Source organism: Sinocyclocheilus anshuiensis, unplaced genomic scaffold (genome assembly GCF_001515605.1).
Source record: "Sinocyclocheilus anshuiensis isolate Anshui unplaced genomic scaffold, SAMN03320099.WGS_v1.1 scaffold253, whole genome shotgun sequence".
NCBI lineage: Eukaryota > Metazoa > Chordata > Actinopteri > Cypriniformes > Cyprinidae > Sinocyclocheilus > Sinocyclocheilus anshuiensis.
The window spans coordinates 954,174-972,949 of record NW_015537969.1 but is presented as its reverse complement, the minus strand read 5'-3'; the positions used below and the strand labels follow the sequence as shown (position 1 = coordinate 972,949).

Here is an 18,776-nt window from a genome sequence, read left to right as displayed (position 1 = left end):
CATAATGCAGTCGTGCAGCACGTTTGACACATGATGTGCGTGTTTGTCCCTGTCAGCGCTCCCTGCAGGGGGCTCGGCTCACAGCAACTGGACTAAAGTGATATTTCCAGGACATATTAATGACTTCATCTTTAGCTATGCAGTACCATTGCCTCATGGTAGCATGATAGTCACATAGGATTATATATGAGTTGTTTTTACTCCAAGGTTGGTTGTAACAGTGTCCCGCTCTAAGTGTCTCCATCTATATAACTCTCGCCCTCTCCCAGGTCAGGGGTCAATGGCATTAGTAAGCACAAAACAGACACAAACAATGAAAGGTATGTATCCGCACAAAACCCTAACCCATAATCCCAAGCAGCCCCTTTGAAGGGAACTTGTACGCTCCGCTATTAAAGTCAGGGCACACACTATCTTATGGGCAGTTGAAAAAAGCAGAGCAGTTTAGATTGCTCCCCTCGGTGTGACTGCCTGATGCCTGCTGTTACCTTGAGCCTTGACTTTAACAATTCCTCTTGCATGGTTAAATTGGAGCCATTTGCAATGACGTGAATGACGATACAGTTTTTTAAATGTCATCACTGGTAAAACAGAGTGTCAGTTTGACAAGCTACCCCTCTGGCTGTGTAAGTTTGGTGAAACAAAAATTAATAGGCATGTTTGTGACTTGTACTGAAGGTTGAGGAAAAAAGTTTACAAGGTCAACACCGTTTTGACTTGTTTCTATAGGATAAAATATGCACATCACAGCAAAGCTTTGCCTACAGGTTTTGTGGGTTGTATAAGAATAGGATATATATAGTTACAGAATATCTATGTGCTGTATTCTGGCCACCAATCAAAACACGTCATGTATGAAATGCTTTTTTCATATATGTCTGTCTTAGTGTACAATATCTCACTCTATGTAACATACTGTTTACATGTTTATCTTTCTAATCAGCTTAATAGTTGAGCTTATGAAAGATGACTGGTTTTGTGTATCCTTAACAAAAAAAGTCTGTGGCATTACCATGGTATGATAATGATATCAGATGGTACTATGAATTAGGCCTACTTTATCCATCTTATTTTTAATGTAAGAGTGGGTGCGGCCATTTGTAACTTGAATGTGCGAAGCTTCCGTTTTCATCTACTTCCAGTTATTTTTAGCTGTACAAAAACAGTTTGTTATGCTGTTTGATATTGCAAACTGATATTATCATATTTGTAGCACAAATAGTTTCACTGTTTACTGAACTTTGTTATTCTTCTAGTTATTTACCTATAGAGGCTAATGAATCAGAAGTCTTCCGCATTGTAAAATACGGTGGATACGGTCATTTCTCACTGCGCTTAAACCCCAAGTTTTTAAATCCCATTTTCAACCTCAGGATAAAACAATGTTTCATACTTTTTAAATGTTAGAATGTGGTTAGCAATGGATTAAATTTCAAATGACTGTGCTAAAGGTAGTGTGTAAAGCAACACACTGTCATGGCAATTTGTAACTATTTTACATTTTTGCAAATTAGTGGCCAATTCATGAATTTGTACAATCTCATTTGTACATTTTTGTACAATCTGCTTACATCTCACGTTTAGGGGTGGTCCCTATGGTCCCCCATGTGTTATTATTGTTGTTTTTTCTTCTCTCTAAAAATCTTACATTTCTATACGAATCACATTGTATGAATTTATATGAAATTGCCACCCCTTAAAATAATTATGTTATCTCATGAGATTGGGTTGGTGTAAAAGGCATCATGCATCACACAGTCATGGAGATTCAGAACTCCAGTACACATTGGAGTTGCAAATGTCAGTGAAGCGACGCAATTGATGCCATAGGACATATAACAAAGCCAACATGGCGCTTGTAGTACGTCTGGATTTCATTCATACTACACACATTAATGATATAGAGAAGATACTTTTTAAACAGCAACAAAGTAAGTTCTTCACTAAATGTCATACCTACTCAGTATGCGATTTCGGATGTAGTGAAAATGAAACAGTGACGGAAAATGTGTTACTTTTTAATTAATTTAAGTGAAGAGCGGTTTATTCTTAAAGTTATGCACTGAAAAGTGTGTCAAGGACAATCTGTAAGGTCATGAACGTATAAATGATGTGCAAGGTCACAAGTTGTGTTTGGCAATGATATTGACTTTGCAAATATGCAAAGGAATGTTAGCCTGGGGTTTAGGAATGTGCGGTACCACAAATATGTAACTTTTTGTAAGGGTTTATTCAGTTTATTTATTTTCATAACTCTTCACATTTCTCATATGTCCATCCCACAATTTAATATTATAACCTAAGAAAGATTTGGTGACTTGTCATATTCCCCATGCGATTCTCACATAATTTTAATATAATACATCTTCTACAGTAACATGCATGCCATCCTTTGAAAAGTGCGTAAACATGATCCTTCTTAGCATTGTTTCAAACTGCATCCCCATGTGTGCTGATTTGATTGGTTCTTTCTCACTGTTCTACTGGCTTGCATGAGGCGTGTTGTTTGATGGCGTGTGTGCTATGATATTTATGTTTGTGTGTATGATGGTGTTGTTTCTGCTGAGGTTAATCTTGCATGTTCTCTCCCTCCTGTCCCCTGCGTGACACCCTCTGCCGCCCACTCCAGGACCTTGCAGTGGGACACTGACCCCTCTGTTCTTCAGCTGCAGTCTGACTCTGAGCTCGGGTACCTCTTCCTCTCTGTCTCTTTCTTTCTTTCTTTCTTTCTTTCTTTTGACTCAGATCTGCCAAACTTTTAAATGCATACACATACACATATACATGTACAAATATTTCTCAGCAGATATGTACATGCATTTCTTTGGACACCTATTGGCTACATTCAGTGCAGGGATGTGTGAATGAATTCTTAAATTCTTGAATTTGAATTGAGTAAATATAGTGCAAAATTGCAATTTAAAAAAGTAAGTGAAATTAAAATGAATTTAATTTAAAATATATTATTTACTTTTACTTTTTACAGCAAATGTCTCGTTTAGATAGATAGATGGATAGATAGATAGATAGATAGATAAAGATATGGATGGATGGATGGATAGATAGATAGAAAATACAGTAAAAACACTAATATTGTTTAGGCTGCATTAGGTTCACCAAGAAGGCATTTATATGATCAAAAACACTGTAAAAGCTAACATTGTGAAATATTTAAATACTTACACTAAAAACACTAATATTATGAAATATTATTACAATATTTATAATAAAAAACACTAATATAGTAAACAAATATTAAAATGGAAAATATGGCTCAAAAGAACCATATAAATTTTTTCTATTGTATATTGTGAGCATAACATTTTTGATGTATGACTAAAAGCTTAGAAGTTATCGGTTAAAAACAAGAAGATTTATTAAAAAAAAAACAGTAACTAGTCCATAGGCAAAGTATCTTTAATTGTAGATTAATAAAATAGGAATTATTATTATAATATTGCAGATTTTGTCTTGTTTCTAGGCTGATTGTATTCTAGGTTTCTTTCTAATTTAACTTTTTTTTTTTTACATTGATAATCAACAATTATATATTTGTGAGTGTGTGTGTGTGTGTGTGTGTGTCTGTATGTGGTATTGCACTGCATTTGTACTGTACTGTACCAATGTGCATGCAACTCTTCCTTTGTTCCTCTCATTTCTCTTTCTGGCTCGCTCCCTCTATCTCATTCCCCTTTCCTTTTAAGTTTGTCAAGTTCAAGTGTTTTCAGCTGGTCACTCTCCAGCTGTGTGCCCAGGGCTGTATGCGACAGTGATTGATACACCATGCCATGTACTGAGAATGCTTTAAACATTAGTTCTAGCAGTCAACTGAGGGTCATCCAAACTTACAATATGTTCATGGACCTGAATAATGAGCCCTACAGCATATTAGATGTAACATCGTATTTTGTCACCGTGATGCTGTCAATTTGTTATTGCTGTATGTATTTTAATGCACATGCAAGTGTGTGCATATGACGTGTCAGGTTGCAGGACATTCATAGGCCGTTATTTTTCTCTCCCCAGATGTCGAATGCACAGATTGGGACCTTCTAAGATAACTCAGGTGGATTTCCTGCCCAGAAAGGTGGTGTCCTACTGTAAAGACACAAAAAGCAGCTCATCAATCTGAAGGTAGATGCTTACAGTAATATTCAGTATTATGTACAGAATATGTATGTAATATAATATAGAGTGGTTAAACTACATTTAAAGGGATAGTTCACCCAAAAATGAACATTTTGTCATTAATTACACACCCTCATGTCGTTCCAAACCCGTAAGAACTTTGTTCATCGTCGGAACACAAATTAAGATATTTTTTATGAAATCTGAGAGCTTTCTGACCCTCCATAGAAAGCATTCAACTGACACATCGTGGTACTGTACTCTCATGAACGCGCGGAGAAGACTGACATGTAAGAGAAAAAACTGTTGATTAAAATCTTTATTTTTGTTTTCTTTGCACACACAAAGTATTCTTGTAGCTTCATAGCATTACAGTTGAACCACTGATGTCACATGGACTATTTTAATGATGTCCTTACTTCTTTTCTGGGTTTCTAAATGAAACCAATAAAAATAGAAACATTTGTATTACGGAGTCCACTTAATGATAAACAGCAGCATTTAAAAAATCCCTACAAAAAGATGACTCAAATGAATCTGTGAATCATTTTTGAATGAATTCATTTATATGAATCTTCCAATGAGCCGATTCACTGAAAGGAATCAGTTTAGGAGTGTCTGTGTGATTCAAGTTTGTTCAGCTGTAAAGCTGCATGTACAATATAATGTGACACTTTAAATACAGCACTTTGTCATGCTACATCGCTGCTCATTTCGAAGTAGATTGTTACTGGAAAAACTGTGTTATTTTGGAAAGAGCTGAGCTATTGTCATGCTGATGAAAAATGTAGTAAGTAGCATTGCTTCCAGTTAGTTATTCGCCAACTCTGAACTATAACCACATGAACTGTGGAGAGAAAAATAATGCTATTAATCAATTTAAGTTTTCCGGCCAACTACGATGTGAGGTCATAACCTATGCTTAATTCAATTCAAAATAAATGTAATTAAAATATATTTTCCTGGTGTTTTATACTGTAGGCTAGTAATTGCCTCTTGTGTGAAGTGATATTTATGTAGCGCAAAATCAGACATTTAATTACAAATGTGCATGTATTCACCTTGTCAACCACTGTTAAGATCTACAATAACTTATTTATGTAGTTTTATCTGTATTCAATCAAAATAGGCAATTTGGGATTTCATGGAAAAAACAGCTTAGGACAAGTTCTGAAATTGAAACGGGCTGCTCGGTGAAGAGCTTTGATTTTCATCGCTGTCAGGTGGGCTGTCATGCTGACCGTCTGGTTCCACTGAAGAGCTCCAAACCTGTGCAGATTAAGATTCATTTGACCAGCCGCGGCCTCCATTTCCTGAGAGGGGAGCTGGGGGGACAGCTTTTTTGAAAAGAGATGCCTGCCCATCAGTGGCTCTGCTTGAAATGGCAGAACAGTAACGGCATTGAGTCAGGCTTTAAGTGGATGCAGACGGGTAATTCAAGATGGCTTCTATCATCAGAACATCACTTGGAGTTGTGCCTGCGTTTCTGTAGAGAGCTACCAGTTTACTTTTGCCATGATTATTGAGTTCACTATCAGTTCAGGTGTGCATGACCTTTCAAAAGATTGAATGTTGTAGATGAATCCTTTGTAGACCAATTTCTTAATCCATCTACGTTTAAATAGTAATATCCTGGGATAGTTCACACGGATAAGTTCTGTCATCATTTATTCATACTTAAGTTGTTCCAGACCTGGCTCTCTTTTTTCTGGAGCACAAAAGAAGATTTTGATAATATTTTGAAGAATATTGGTAAACAAACATCTTATTTTTTTTTCCATATTTTAGATACATATTCAAATATCTCAAATGTATTTACATTTTTTATTTTATATTTATTTTAGCCCCCCCCCAAAAAAACAGAAAAAATACAACAAATAATTGATTCGATTTTACATTTGCAGTAGTAACCAGTAGAAATTATACAGCTAGAGCTATAAATTCTGAAACACATTTTTTCTGGTGTTTACTGTAAATACCATGGTAATGTTATTCAAAACAACAATATTCAAAACATCACTGAAACCCATGTTTAAGCTTGGAAGTTCTAAAAATAAAAATATATAGTGAAATAGCATCATCGGCCTTCCTTTTTGTTGAAATTCAGTAGAGTACAACTCCTTTAAATGGTTAAATAGTAAATCCGTACTTCATGTAGCACGATACAGTATTAATAAAACTCCTTGAGCTGATTGATTTATGAAATGTGAAAGTGCTTAATCAAAGCCACTTCTACTTGTTTGTAAAAGAATAATGTCAGGATATTTCTCCTTATTAGTTTAAGTGTGGTTCCTACCACAAAGACTTCTTGGCTTCTCCATTTGTTAACTCGACACAGCAGTCAGCGCTGAGCCGCCCTCTTCCACAAGTGTACTCTAATGTACTCCATTGGCTTCAATCATATATCTGAAAGCCAATCATATTTAAAGTGTCATATTTCAATTACATTTTTAAATTTATAGCCTTGTTAAAATGAAGCTCACATAGAGCTCAGCTAATTTGATTGCATCCCCCAGACTCGGGAGCCAGGCCTGGTATAAAAAGCAGATGGTTTGAAAAGCACCCTAAGCATCTCCATATGGACGGGACCCCATAACAAGCAGCTTTTGGTATATTTGCATAACATCGCTGGTAGTTGTGATGTGAAGCAGAGCTTTTGCTCTTTAGTTCCCTCTGATTTGGGTTTTAAACCTGCAAGCGGTGCACTAAAAACGAGTGTTTTGTCAAATGCAGGCTTTACCTTGCTGCTCTTGTTCCCCTCCATCTCATCTTCTTCTTTCCATCTGCATTTCACACCAGAATCCCTCCATCCTCTCATGGCTCCTTGATCCCTATGCTGGCAACAGCTGCTTGCCATGTGATTGGAGACTTCCTGTCATTATAACTGATGTGTTTTTATTCTTTCCACTTCCTTGAAGTCTGATCAGAATTAAAATTGCTGGTGGAATTTCCTGTCAAGGCAGGTCATTTATTCAGCAAGTGCAACCCCTGACAAGCCTTTGATTGGACGTTGCCCTTAGCAATCGCACTCTGTACAGTTTATTTGTTTTTTCCTCTCGGCCTGCAGATGCAGGTTGAGCCCACAGCTGTCTGTAGGTACAGGTTGTCTGTCCAGGGGAGACCCTGCCCCTGCGAGACCTCTCACATGAGAAAGAGAGGAAGTTTTAATAGGCCTTTCCACCACCTGCTACAGCTTGCGTTCTGTGTTTGTTCAGGCCGGTGCAGAGGTTTCGTCCATTGATTGGTGAAACTAAACAGATGCTTTTTTTTCCCTTTTCTTTCTTTTTTCCTCTCTGACCCTCTCTCTCTCTTTTTCTCTGAGTTGGGGGATGCAAGAACCACCCAGGTGTTTGCCCCCCTGAGACTGCACTATAACACTGTCACGAAGGCCAGCAGTGCGCAGCAGCAGCCAGCATGTAGTTTGATGGTAGGTTGTAGGTTCCAATATGCCCTCTACAATGGTTAAAGATGTGCATGGTTAAATGTTTCATAAAATGGTAACACTTTACAGTATGGTTTCTTTTGTTAGCATTAGTTAACATGAACTAACAATTAACAATACTTATACAGGATTTATTCATCTTAATGTTAATCTAAACATTTTAAATCGGGGTTCCCGCAGGTCCTTAAAACGTTTTTCAAATTTAAGGCCATAAAAAGTCTTAAATTGTACAAGAAAGTCTTATTTATGATTTCAAGAGGTCTTAAATTGAATGTGACAATTAAACTTCTAAAGGCTATGATTTCATTAAATAAACATGAGCGCTGCAGGTTTCAAAGTCAGGTGCTGCACTGCTTTGTGTATAGCCGTTACCGGGGAAACAGTTAGTTTTTTGCAGTTCCGAAAGCGCCACCTGCTGGCAGAGAATGAATGTGCATTTTCCTGTTGTTTTTGTTCAGACCAATGCGAAAATCGCCCCATGTTTTTACCCTGCAAACACGCAGAGCTGTAAATGTGAACTAGTGGATCGATAAGAAGATAATGCATTATAAAAATCTAAACCGTAAAATGTATTTGTTATTTAATTAATATAATAATTTAATGAAAATAATTGTTTAAATTAATATAATAATTAATACTTTTTGACTCATCCATTTTCTTAAAACTGGTTTAAAGGCTGAAATGTGAAGTGTATCATTTTATAAAACCTTTTGTTTTTGTGAAAACTTGTATCTAAACTGCAAATCATGCTTTTTACAATCATTTCACAGTTTAATATGTTAATATAGACATTGCCCTACCCCGCTCATATGGTATTAATTTTATTTGTGCAGGTCTTCAAAAAGGTCTTAAAAAGTCTTAAATTTGAGCTTAAAAATCCTGCAGAAACCCTGTCAATACATTTTTAAGATAAAAAGTTCTGTATCTGTAAACAATGGATAATGCACTGTTAATAAACAAATGAGACCTTATTGTAAAGTATTTACATAATTATTTCCCTATTCCTTTTGTAGAATGTGGTAGTTCATCTAATTTGTCCATACTCATACAATAAACCTTTTTAAAATTAATATAAAATTATAGGTAACACTTTAGTATAGGGACCAATTCTCACTATTAACTAGTTGCTTATTAGCATGCCTTTTATTAACATATTGGCTGTTTATTAGCACTTATTAAAGCACATATTCTGCATAACCATATTCTATATCCCTAATCCAGCAAATTAGGAGTTTATTGAGGCAAAAGTCATAGTTAATGGTTTGTTAATAGCGAGAATTGTACCTTAAAATAAAGTGTGACCAAATTATAAAAATATTTTAATGCGCATTGTTTGTAAGATTAACTAATCTATAAGTCCTGAAGTACTGAGGATCCTTTTTCATTTGGACACTACTTTTTAAAAGTTTGGGTTCAGTAGTCTTTTTTTATGATAGAAATATCTTATGCTCACCAAGGCTGCATTTATTTGATGAAAAATACAGTAATATTAGTGAAATATTATTAAAATGTCAGTATCTGTTTTATATATTTTGTATTTTTCTGTTTTCTATTCTATTATGTTTTATATTTGATTCTACTTTTTATATTTTAAAATGTAATTTATTCCTGTAATGGCAAAGCTGGATTTTCAGCAGCAATTACTCCAGTCTTCAAAGTCACTTGATCTTTCAGAAATCATTCTAATATTCTAAACATTTCTTATTATTGTATTATACATACATATCTTATTATTATATTATTACTATGTTGACAGTTGTGCTGCTTCATATTTTTGTGTTAACCGTGATAATGTTTTTCAGGATTTTTTGATTAATAGAACGGTCAAAAGAACAGCATTTATTTGAAAGATAATCTTTTGTAAAAAAAAAAAAGCTTTTATAGAAAGACTTTTTATAAATGTCTTTATTGTCACTTTTGAGCAATTTAACACACACACACACACACACGCATATTACTGACCTCAAACTTGAGAAGACATGAGAAATGTTCAGGATTCTATGCTACGTCTATCACTACTCAGTCAAATTTACGACACTAATCATGCCGATTCCATTGTACACAAGGTCAGAAGGTCTTGTTTTCACTAAAGTACATGGTTTTTCTTTGGCTAATATCTGATACCTTTGGCTTAACACACTCAGTCGAAGAGTTCCTTAATGGATCCAAAAAGTACTTGGCCATGTGCATTCTGTTCATCAGCTGGTTGTGATGTTTTGTTGACCCCAATTTAGCCCTCGATGCAGGTTTAGTCACGTGCAGGTTCAGCCCTCCTGTTTCCAGCAGTATCAGATCCCATGATAGATACGCTTTCATAAAGATTTCCGCTGGTGGTCTGGGAGAAGTTGGCAGAAACGAAGGCCAAACCTGTTAGCCAGTGGCTCTTTTGTGGTATAAAAGCCTTCCAGATCTCACCATCAGAGGCAAAAGACCTTAAAATGACATTATTGTGAAGCAACAGCACTGGATGTTTGTAGCATGTTGTCATGACTCAGCAATACTGGTCAGTCAGGGGTTGTGACCCATCTGAACTTTTAACCCCGCTGAGAAGCCTGTTCTCTGCAGCCGTAGTTTGTCTCACATCAATCAATCAATAAATGTGTGTGACTCTGTTTAGGATTATTTAATTTAATGAACTGTTCGCTTCCGTCTCAGCTTTGCTCTAATGAATATAGGTAGTGTGATATGTGTCCAGGTTCTTGTCTGTTGGTTGGTCGGAGATCTGTCTCTGCTAAGTGTACATTGTTCTTCACTCAATCGAATTACCCGCCAATCACTGAGCGCCATATTCAAGGCTCCAGTGGGCTCTTGGCGACATAATTTGTATGAAAGAACAGGCTTGTAATTCCTAAAGACTGCTGGGAGTGGATAACATTGCAAAGGCATGGCTCATTCACTGGACAGTGCTTTAGTGGGTTCTGGGAAAGTCGGCTTCCCAGTTATATACTTTCCTCTGGCCCTTCCATTGTTGGCATAATGTTTTACACTGTGCATTTTTAGAGAAAGTGACCCTTGAACATTTGGCATCCTTGAGTGGAGCGGTAGTGATTAAATGTTAATCTGTAAAAATCTTCCCCCCCTTTGTGGGGAAGTCGTGGCCTAATGGTTAGAGAGTCGGACTCGTAACCCAAAGGTTGTGGGTTCGAGTCTCGTACCGGCAGGGATTGTAGGTGGGGGGAGTGAATGTACAGCGCTCTCTTCCATCTTCAATACCACGACTGAGGTGCCCTTGAGCAAGGCACCGAACCCCCAACTGCTCTCCGGGTGCCGCAGCAAAAAATGGCTGCCCACTGCTCTGGGTGTGTGTGTGTTCACTGCTGTGTGTGTGCACTTTGGATGGGATAAATGCAGAGCACTAATTCCGAGTATGGGTTCTGTTCACATTCTGTTTTGAGAAGAAAACAGTTGTTCATCCAAAGGGTTAGTTCACCTAAAAATGCAAATTCTGTCATTGTTTGCTCATTCTTAACAATTCTCACGGCTCCAAATTTCCACACAATAAACATAAAAAGAAAAAAAGAACAATAATTTAAAATGTAGACATTTTTGTTTCATCAGACATCATCTTGTTAGTGTGTTCACCAGTTTTGTTTCCTACAACAACAAAAACACTACGAGCCATGATGTCCAATTTGCGCACAAATTACTCTTATGAATCAGTTCTTTTTAACTGGTCTTTTCTTATTTAATTTTTTTTTTTCATGAAACATGAAAACAGCCTCACAAGGCCTAAGCCATTTGAATCAGTCACTGAATCGTTTAAAGCTGTTACTGAGCTATAAACTGACTCCCTTATTGAACTACGAGTAATTTTTCAGTAATGTGTGGTACAAAATAAAGTAACTATCACTGTCATTTATATTTTATGTTTTAGAAAATTAAATTATTCTGTGTTAAATTAAATTACTCTATATTACATGACAACACGCAATTAAAGATACATATTCAGTATTCTCTCAGGTTTATTTGTAATAAATAATGGTATAATAATAATTATAATAATTGTATTTAAAAACAGTTACTTTTAAGGAGAATTTTTAGTGCTTTTTTATACAGTGCATTTTTAGTGCTTTGAGATCAGGTCTTCTGAAAAAAAAAATAAAAAACTTTTCTGATGGAGCAAGTGGACCTATCAATGAAGTGTGGTCCAGATCAGCAGAGCTTGGATCTACGGGTAAGCCATAATACTTAAACAGCTTTAGCAGGCTCTACCGGTTATTACCATCAGCCGATAAGAATAGTTTCAACACTGTAGTTCAAAAAGTCCAAGTATTTCAGCTGTGCAAAGACCCTTGTGCAAGATAGTGAGACCCAAGGTTGGTTCAAATCCATAGAACTTTATTGCAACCGTTACGATATGAATTTTGTAATTTCTGTACTGCACTCGGTCACCCCTGTCCTGGAAACCATCTCAAGGAAGTTGAAGAGTTCAGAAGGTCATGGAAATTATGTGGTATTTTGTTTCTCACAATCTACCTCTTTCTGTATTTAACGTGTGCACGTACGTTTGTGTGTGTGAGTGCGCATTAGGCTTCTTTTGCTGGAATTTTTCAGGGCCATTAGCTCTGGGGGTCTCCAGTGGGAAGTGGTGATTCTCTTTTTTACAGTCACTTTTTTGGTAAACTTGTGGTGGTCCTGTAATGGTTCCTAATTGCAGTTCTAACTAACTGCTAATGTCTCCAGTGGGAAGTGGTGATTCACTTTTTACAGTCACTTTTTTGGTAAACTTGTGGTGGTCCTGTAATGGTTCCTAATTGCAGGCAAACTGAGTTCTAACTAACTGCTAATCTGAAAGACATTACAGGGACTTTGCAGAGACCACCGTAACCAAGCGGTTGAAAACAACAGTGAATGTCAATTGATCCCAGCCAAACATATTGACTCAATTAATTAAGTTTTCGGGTCAGTGTTTGACCACTGAATATCTCAAGCGTCCAAATAACCATAATGTTTGATGACACAGCTATGATTATTAACAGTCAGGCTAATTGAGATTATAATGTTTTGTTTTTTCAGGTCATTCTCAAGAGCGGCACAAGTTATATTTGCTGTGAATGCTGCTTGAAGGGGGGCTACTTAAACCATTTAAAAATATTTTGTTTCTGGCACATGCATTTAATATCACCTTCACAAATAGTTTTGCCTTGTTGAGTGTGTTGCAGTTGGCGTCTCATAAACAGCAGTTTTCTGAGGGTCTCATGATGATTTTGGTCAAGGATTTTGCCCATAGCTTTGCCATTCGGCACCAGCTCGCCCTCAGTCTGGGTTGAGCAGGGCATATGGGTCACATATGGAAGCGCTTCATGCTGGCGTGTTGTTTTAGCTCTTTTATACAAGAGAAAAGCCGAGGGTGTCGGTGTTCACAAAACTAAAGGTTAGCCAAAATTCGCTCTCATACAACAGTGGATGCTATTTCCCTCCATCTCTGTCCCAGGGAGAGTCATGTCGCATTTAGATACTGTTGCATTTACTCTCTTTTGATCTGCAATGTCAAAATTAATTGGTGGCATTAGAGGGGTTGTCTGTCTTTTCTCCCTTTGCTCTGTGCTGAAATGCTTAGTCTTTGAATTCATTGCCATCATCTGACTCTGGTTTCAAGCCCAAAAAGGCCTGAATCCCCAGTGGTTTGGATCGAGGCCGGATGCCAGTCAAAAAAATGAAAAATCTGATATCAGACAATACAATGTCTTTCACAGTAGGTGGATCTTGCCAATCTGGACCCAGATGATTACAATTTTCCTCTCTTACTGCCACATAATAAGATACATGAAACTACCTCAGCCAAAAAATCGGCCCCTGTCCACGGAGCCACTATAATAATATTTGCCATCTGATGCGTGTTGAACATCAGATGGGATACTGTTTCAATCCTCTGAACAGTTAAAATTTTTCCATGTAGCACACAGAAGTTGAAAGTCCCATATTCCCCAGGAACTTCTAAGATTGTTCTAAAATCAGGTGAGGTTATGTATAGATCTGGGTGGTCGTAGAATTGCTGCTACAGAGGTACATTAATGAGGAAAAAAAATTAACTTAAATGATTTTAGCAAATGGCTGCAATATAACAGAGTGAAAAATTGAAGGGGGTCTGAATACTTTCCGTACCCACTGTATATACAATTTCATGATCATGTTGATCCTGATTAAGCAGAGACATTTTTAATGATTTTAGCTATAGCAAGTTTAAATATATAAAAATACTAAGAGTATTTATAAGAAAATAATGTTATATTTAAGGCAGTTTTAAGTTACAAATTAAAAGCAGTAATTATTTGTGTGCTGATTGAAGGAGTTGTTTTGGTTATGTACTACACGGGACATTAGGGGGCACTCTTAGCACATCAACATCATAGAAACTGCGGAAACTTTCAGACTTCTGCTGCAGTGAAAAGCCATGAATTGTGTACTTAAAAAAATTCCATTATATAATTTATTAAATCATTTAATTCCGGGCTATTTCTCATGTATTGTAAACGTACGAATTGGAATAGTGTATTTCACTGCTGAATGATCGCAATTGATTTATTTTATCACCAAGGCCTAGTGATACATTTTGTGTTTTTAATTCTGAATAAAAATATGACTTCTTTAAGACAAATTTCACAAAGCGCTTAAATAAATCTTGAAATCACAGAATTTTAGCCTATATGCCATCTTTGTTTTGTGACTTGTTGAAAAGTGAGTTTAGCTCATTGCCTGGGTTGAGTTGCTCATTTTGACAGGCTAGGGTTTGGAAAGTTTGAAGTCATGAGGTTTAATCATTCTCTGTGGCCAGTCTATGCATGGCGTGGCATGATGACTCCTTTAAAGATGTGGTTCTGGGAGCAGGCCAGCTTCACTGGCACCACATTTGCGGGCCAGAGACCCGTTGCATAATGTAGGTTCATTACCAGACCAGAGTCTTGGTAGGTCAGGAATATAGGATCTGGAACAGTAGACGCTCAGTGAAAGGAGGAACTAATCATTTTCATTAGAGTTTGTGATTAATGTCAGTCTGAGATGCTGTAAGGGATTCATTTCCCGTCACATATAGAATTTAATTGTCAGGGATTTTTATACAAACTAAAAGACTTTGAGAGGTAATAGAGCAATTTTATATGCAGCATTGTTTCACAATTTGGCTTGTAGGGCTTAGAGATTGAATAAAAGAAATGTTTTGTTAAAACATTTCAGGCAGTCAGCTATAGCCAAACTAGTTTGTTTAGTTTGGTCGGATGGTTAATGCAAACCTGTCTGTGTCAGTCTAAAATAGTATCTAGTTTCTTTCTTATTGTTTGAATTAGTGGTTTATGGTTTAAAATGTTTTTTTAACAATGAGCTAAGGATCATGTTCTGTTCTGTTCTAGTAAGCAGAAGGCATTTCCTAGTTAATAGCCATTTACTACTTCTCGTTTTGCATCCTAACACTAGGTGAAATGACTGATGTACAAAAGTACTGTATGTAATTTAATATTGTTTTACGATCAAAAGACTGCCAAAAAAAACAAGTAAAAATGTAAATCATTTCAGTAGAAATAATGGTTTTTAAATTCCTCAGAGTGATTTTATCCAATAAAATGTAGAAAGTAGAATAAGTTTAAGTAGAATCTAAAATATGTACAGTAGTATGTACAATATTTTTTTAAATACTGAATCAAAGGCAATCAACTACAGCCAGACTAGTTAGTTTAATCTGGAACCCTTACTGTGTCAGTCTAAAACAGTATTTAGTTTCTTTCTTATTGCTTGAATTAGTGGTTTGAAATGTCTTTTTAAACAATGAGCTAAGTATCATTTTCTTTTCTGATTAGTAATTACAGTGCATTTTGTCAAAATATGACGAAAGTTGGATTTAAAAATGTACAGTAGTATGTATTTTAATATTGTTTTACTGCCAAAGGACTGCAAATAAATCAAGTAAAATGTTTATATATTTTCAATGAAAATATATATATTTTTTTTTATTTCTCTGGAAATTAGGCTATTTTGTACAATGAACTATAGAATTATTTACACATTATTTTTGCATTGAGATACTGTTAAATGTACTCTGTTTTGATCTGTGACATCAAAATTCATTGCAGTTAGATACAAAAAGGACCAAATGCCAAGTGGCTTTTAAATGGTATTTTATTTAATGGTAATAAATAATCATATCATTAGATACACACAATAAAATGAAGTTATAGTGGGAATTATAACACAATAGTGTAATACAATCTCTGAAACTGTAAGAAATGTAAGGAGGTGGTAACTTTCCCAACACATTATTTAAAATATTCAGTCTAATCTGACAAGACTTGAAAATCTCAAATCTAAAGCATTTCCTGTGCACGTTAGGAGCGCTTTAGAGAAGATATCTGTTCAAAGTGTGCACTTTCTTTATCTCTCCCGACTCTGAACATTTCCAGACCCCAGAGTGCTGTCTCACTCTCTGAGGGGAAGGCAGGTCTGTGCTGTGTGGCCTGGGGCTAGAAGATAGCGGTACTCTAAAAAGCACTTCATGATCAATCTCAGCCGTTTGTCATGATGATGTCATAATGATGACAAACGAGAATGATGAGGAACGCCAACAAAAGGCCGAGTCCAAATGTGAAGTTGCTTTTCCAGTAAAGAGTCAAAGCATTATTTGCCACAACAGCAAACTTTGAAGAGCCTCAGAACGGGCTTCAGAAGAGGAGAAGAAAGATAAGGGCTGCTATGATTTATGGTTATGGTTTGATGAGCTGCATTCAGTGCATTTTAGCGTTGTATTTACCGTTTGTCATCAAGCTATTGAGTCATTCATCTATTTTTCTCTGATGTTTGAGGAGTTATTATTAGATTAGATTCAAAATGTATTATTTTTTTTGCACAGCACATGTACAGAACCAATGCAATACAGTTAGCAACTAACTAGCAGTGCACATAATTTAGTGTAAATGAGGTACAAATGATAGTATAGTGTGGGTGGGGGGGGGAAGTGTGTTATAGTAGAGAATGTTCAGAATTGTAAAAAAATGCAATGCAATGTTTATAGAAAAAATGGTGTATATGGGGTATATATATGTGTGTATAGAGAGAAAGAGAGAGAGATGTAAATAAATAATTAAATATTTAATTTAATATTTTAACTTTTTATATACATATACACACACACACACACACATATACATACAATTATTTTATAGTAATTATATTTTTTAAATGAAACTTTTTAAATTTTATATATAATTTTTATTTGGACTCTAAATAATTCTATTTTTCTCTCTGAATTGTAGCTGCAGGGGTGGAAATTGCATTGCTGGTTTGTCGCCCATTCGTGTGGTTTGTAGTTATGAAATGCAAACACTGTCTCCACAGCCATGGGCTTTCACACAGCTGCAGGAGGCCGTGAAGAGTGTCTGCTCAAGGACCTGACTCCACTCTGGCCTGTGCTCTGTGTGTTTGATGAGCAAGTAGCCAGGAGTACAAGTACTCTCCACAGCTTTTTCCCATATGATTTCACAAGACAGTCTGACACTCTCTGTGTGTGTCTGAGTGAAAGAGACGGGAAAAGGAAAGAGAAGAGCTTTTGTTGGCTGGATGGGTCACAGTTTGCAGACTGCAGCGTGTGCGGAATCTATCATCATGGCTTTGTACAGTTTAATGTGAATTATTTTCCTGTTGCTATTTTAATATTTACATGTTACATTTTCTACGTTTGCCTTCATGTTTATGCATGTCAAAGACAATGCATACAGCATACTTGATCAGTTTTGTGTTTTACCGAAGAATTGATCCCATGGCTTTTGCTAGGCATAGTTAGTTACTAAAGCTGAAGTGTGGAATTTTGTGAAGATTATAATATTTTCTTCTGACTGGCTTAATACAGTATGCAGAGGCAGCAAGCCACTTAGGATGATTTAGATAACAGTTGTGGCTGTTAGGCGACTTGAATCCAACTAGTATTATTTCTGTTTCCAACTTTATTTCTATTGGTCGAAAAATCCAGAAAACATGTTTTTGAAAATTAGATGCAAAATAAAACCATTTTAAGCCTGTTTGCTAGTTTTAGGTGGTCTCCTGGTGTTTAAAGTGGTTTTGGGCCTGACAAGTGCAAATTGTCAGACTCGGAAATCAGATAGACCAACCTAAACCATCTAAGACCAGCTAATTCACATTAAGTACTTTTTTTCAGCAGGTTTATGCAAGGATATAGTACACCTATTAAAGGGACTCGTTTATGTCATATTCAGTCTGCCCTGACTGAGGTCCATTAGTGTGTAAGGAAGGATTTGACTTGAAGGACGTGTTTCTGGCTGATGTGCCATTCAGGAGTGCAACAGATAGATAGTGTTTGTCTCATGCTTACAGTAGTTTGTCGTGCCAGTTCCACATTACAGGCCTCTTTCATGTTCCTGTTGCCGCCTCCTCAGTGCTCTGCCTCTGTTGTGGTCTGTAGGCTGCTTGACACCCAACTTCTGAAGCCTAATTTGGGTATGTCTGTTTGTACGTCTTCTTAAAAAAGGAAGACACATGTATGTATGCAGGCCTGAAAGTGTGTCTTATATTCTTGCATGTCAGTGTGTCAATATGGTGGGCAGTAGGGGTGTTCTCCCTGACGTGTCTCATGCCCCATATGGAAATACCCTTGGCCCTTCAGTTCAATTTCTCTCTGTGTTTCAGAGGCCCTGAGGAAAACAAATACCCTCCACCCCCTCACTGACAGAAAAAAATCCCCACTTGTCAGATGAGGGGATTTTTTGATGGTCTAATCAGCTCCATATCCCAATCCAGAGGCCTGGAGCAGTGCAGCTTGGTCCAATAAAATGCTAGATGAAAGACTGAGTCGCATCCTCCTTCCGTTTAATCGATGGCATCTTATCTCACTTTTTCACCAGCTCACTAGGGGGCCTTAGCAAACATCCAAGGGGGCCTCAGGATTACTTAAAATTATATAAGTTATTATTAATATAGTATTAATAATGTAATTAATATAATAATATAACATATAATTAATATACTTAAATGCAGTAATGTAATTACTGTATTTTTTATTGATATATTCATAATTTAATATTAATATGTAATATTCTTAATTAATCTAATTACCTAATTGTTTAAAATTAAAAAACTTTAAAATGATCTAATTTGATTAAAATGTTTAAAAAAATGAAATGAAATAATTTTTTCCCCCAGTGAATATAATTAAGTTGATATGTTGACAGTTTCTTAGTTTCCCAGTTTCTATTAGTAATATAATATA

At 36.2% G+C, this 18,776-nt stretch overlaps 1 long non-coding RNA gene across 1 annotated transcript in view; it reads left to right on the top strand.

The window, feature by feature from the left end:
* Nucleotides 1-7,463: 7,463 nt before the first annotated feature.
* Nucleotides 7,464-18,776, top strand: part of LOC107669744 (uncharacterized) — a 17,415-nt gene continuing 6,102 nt past the window's right edge. Inside the window, exon 1 of the long non-coding RNA XR_001632028.1 lies at nt 7,464-7,555. This is a non-coding gene — a long non-coding RNA (uncharacterized LOC107669744). The remainder of the gene's footprint in view (nt 7,556-18,776) is intronic.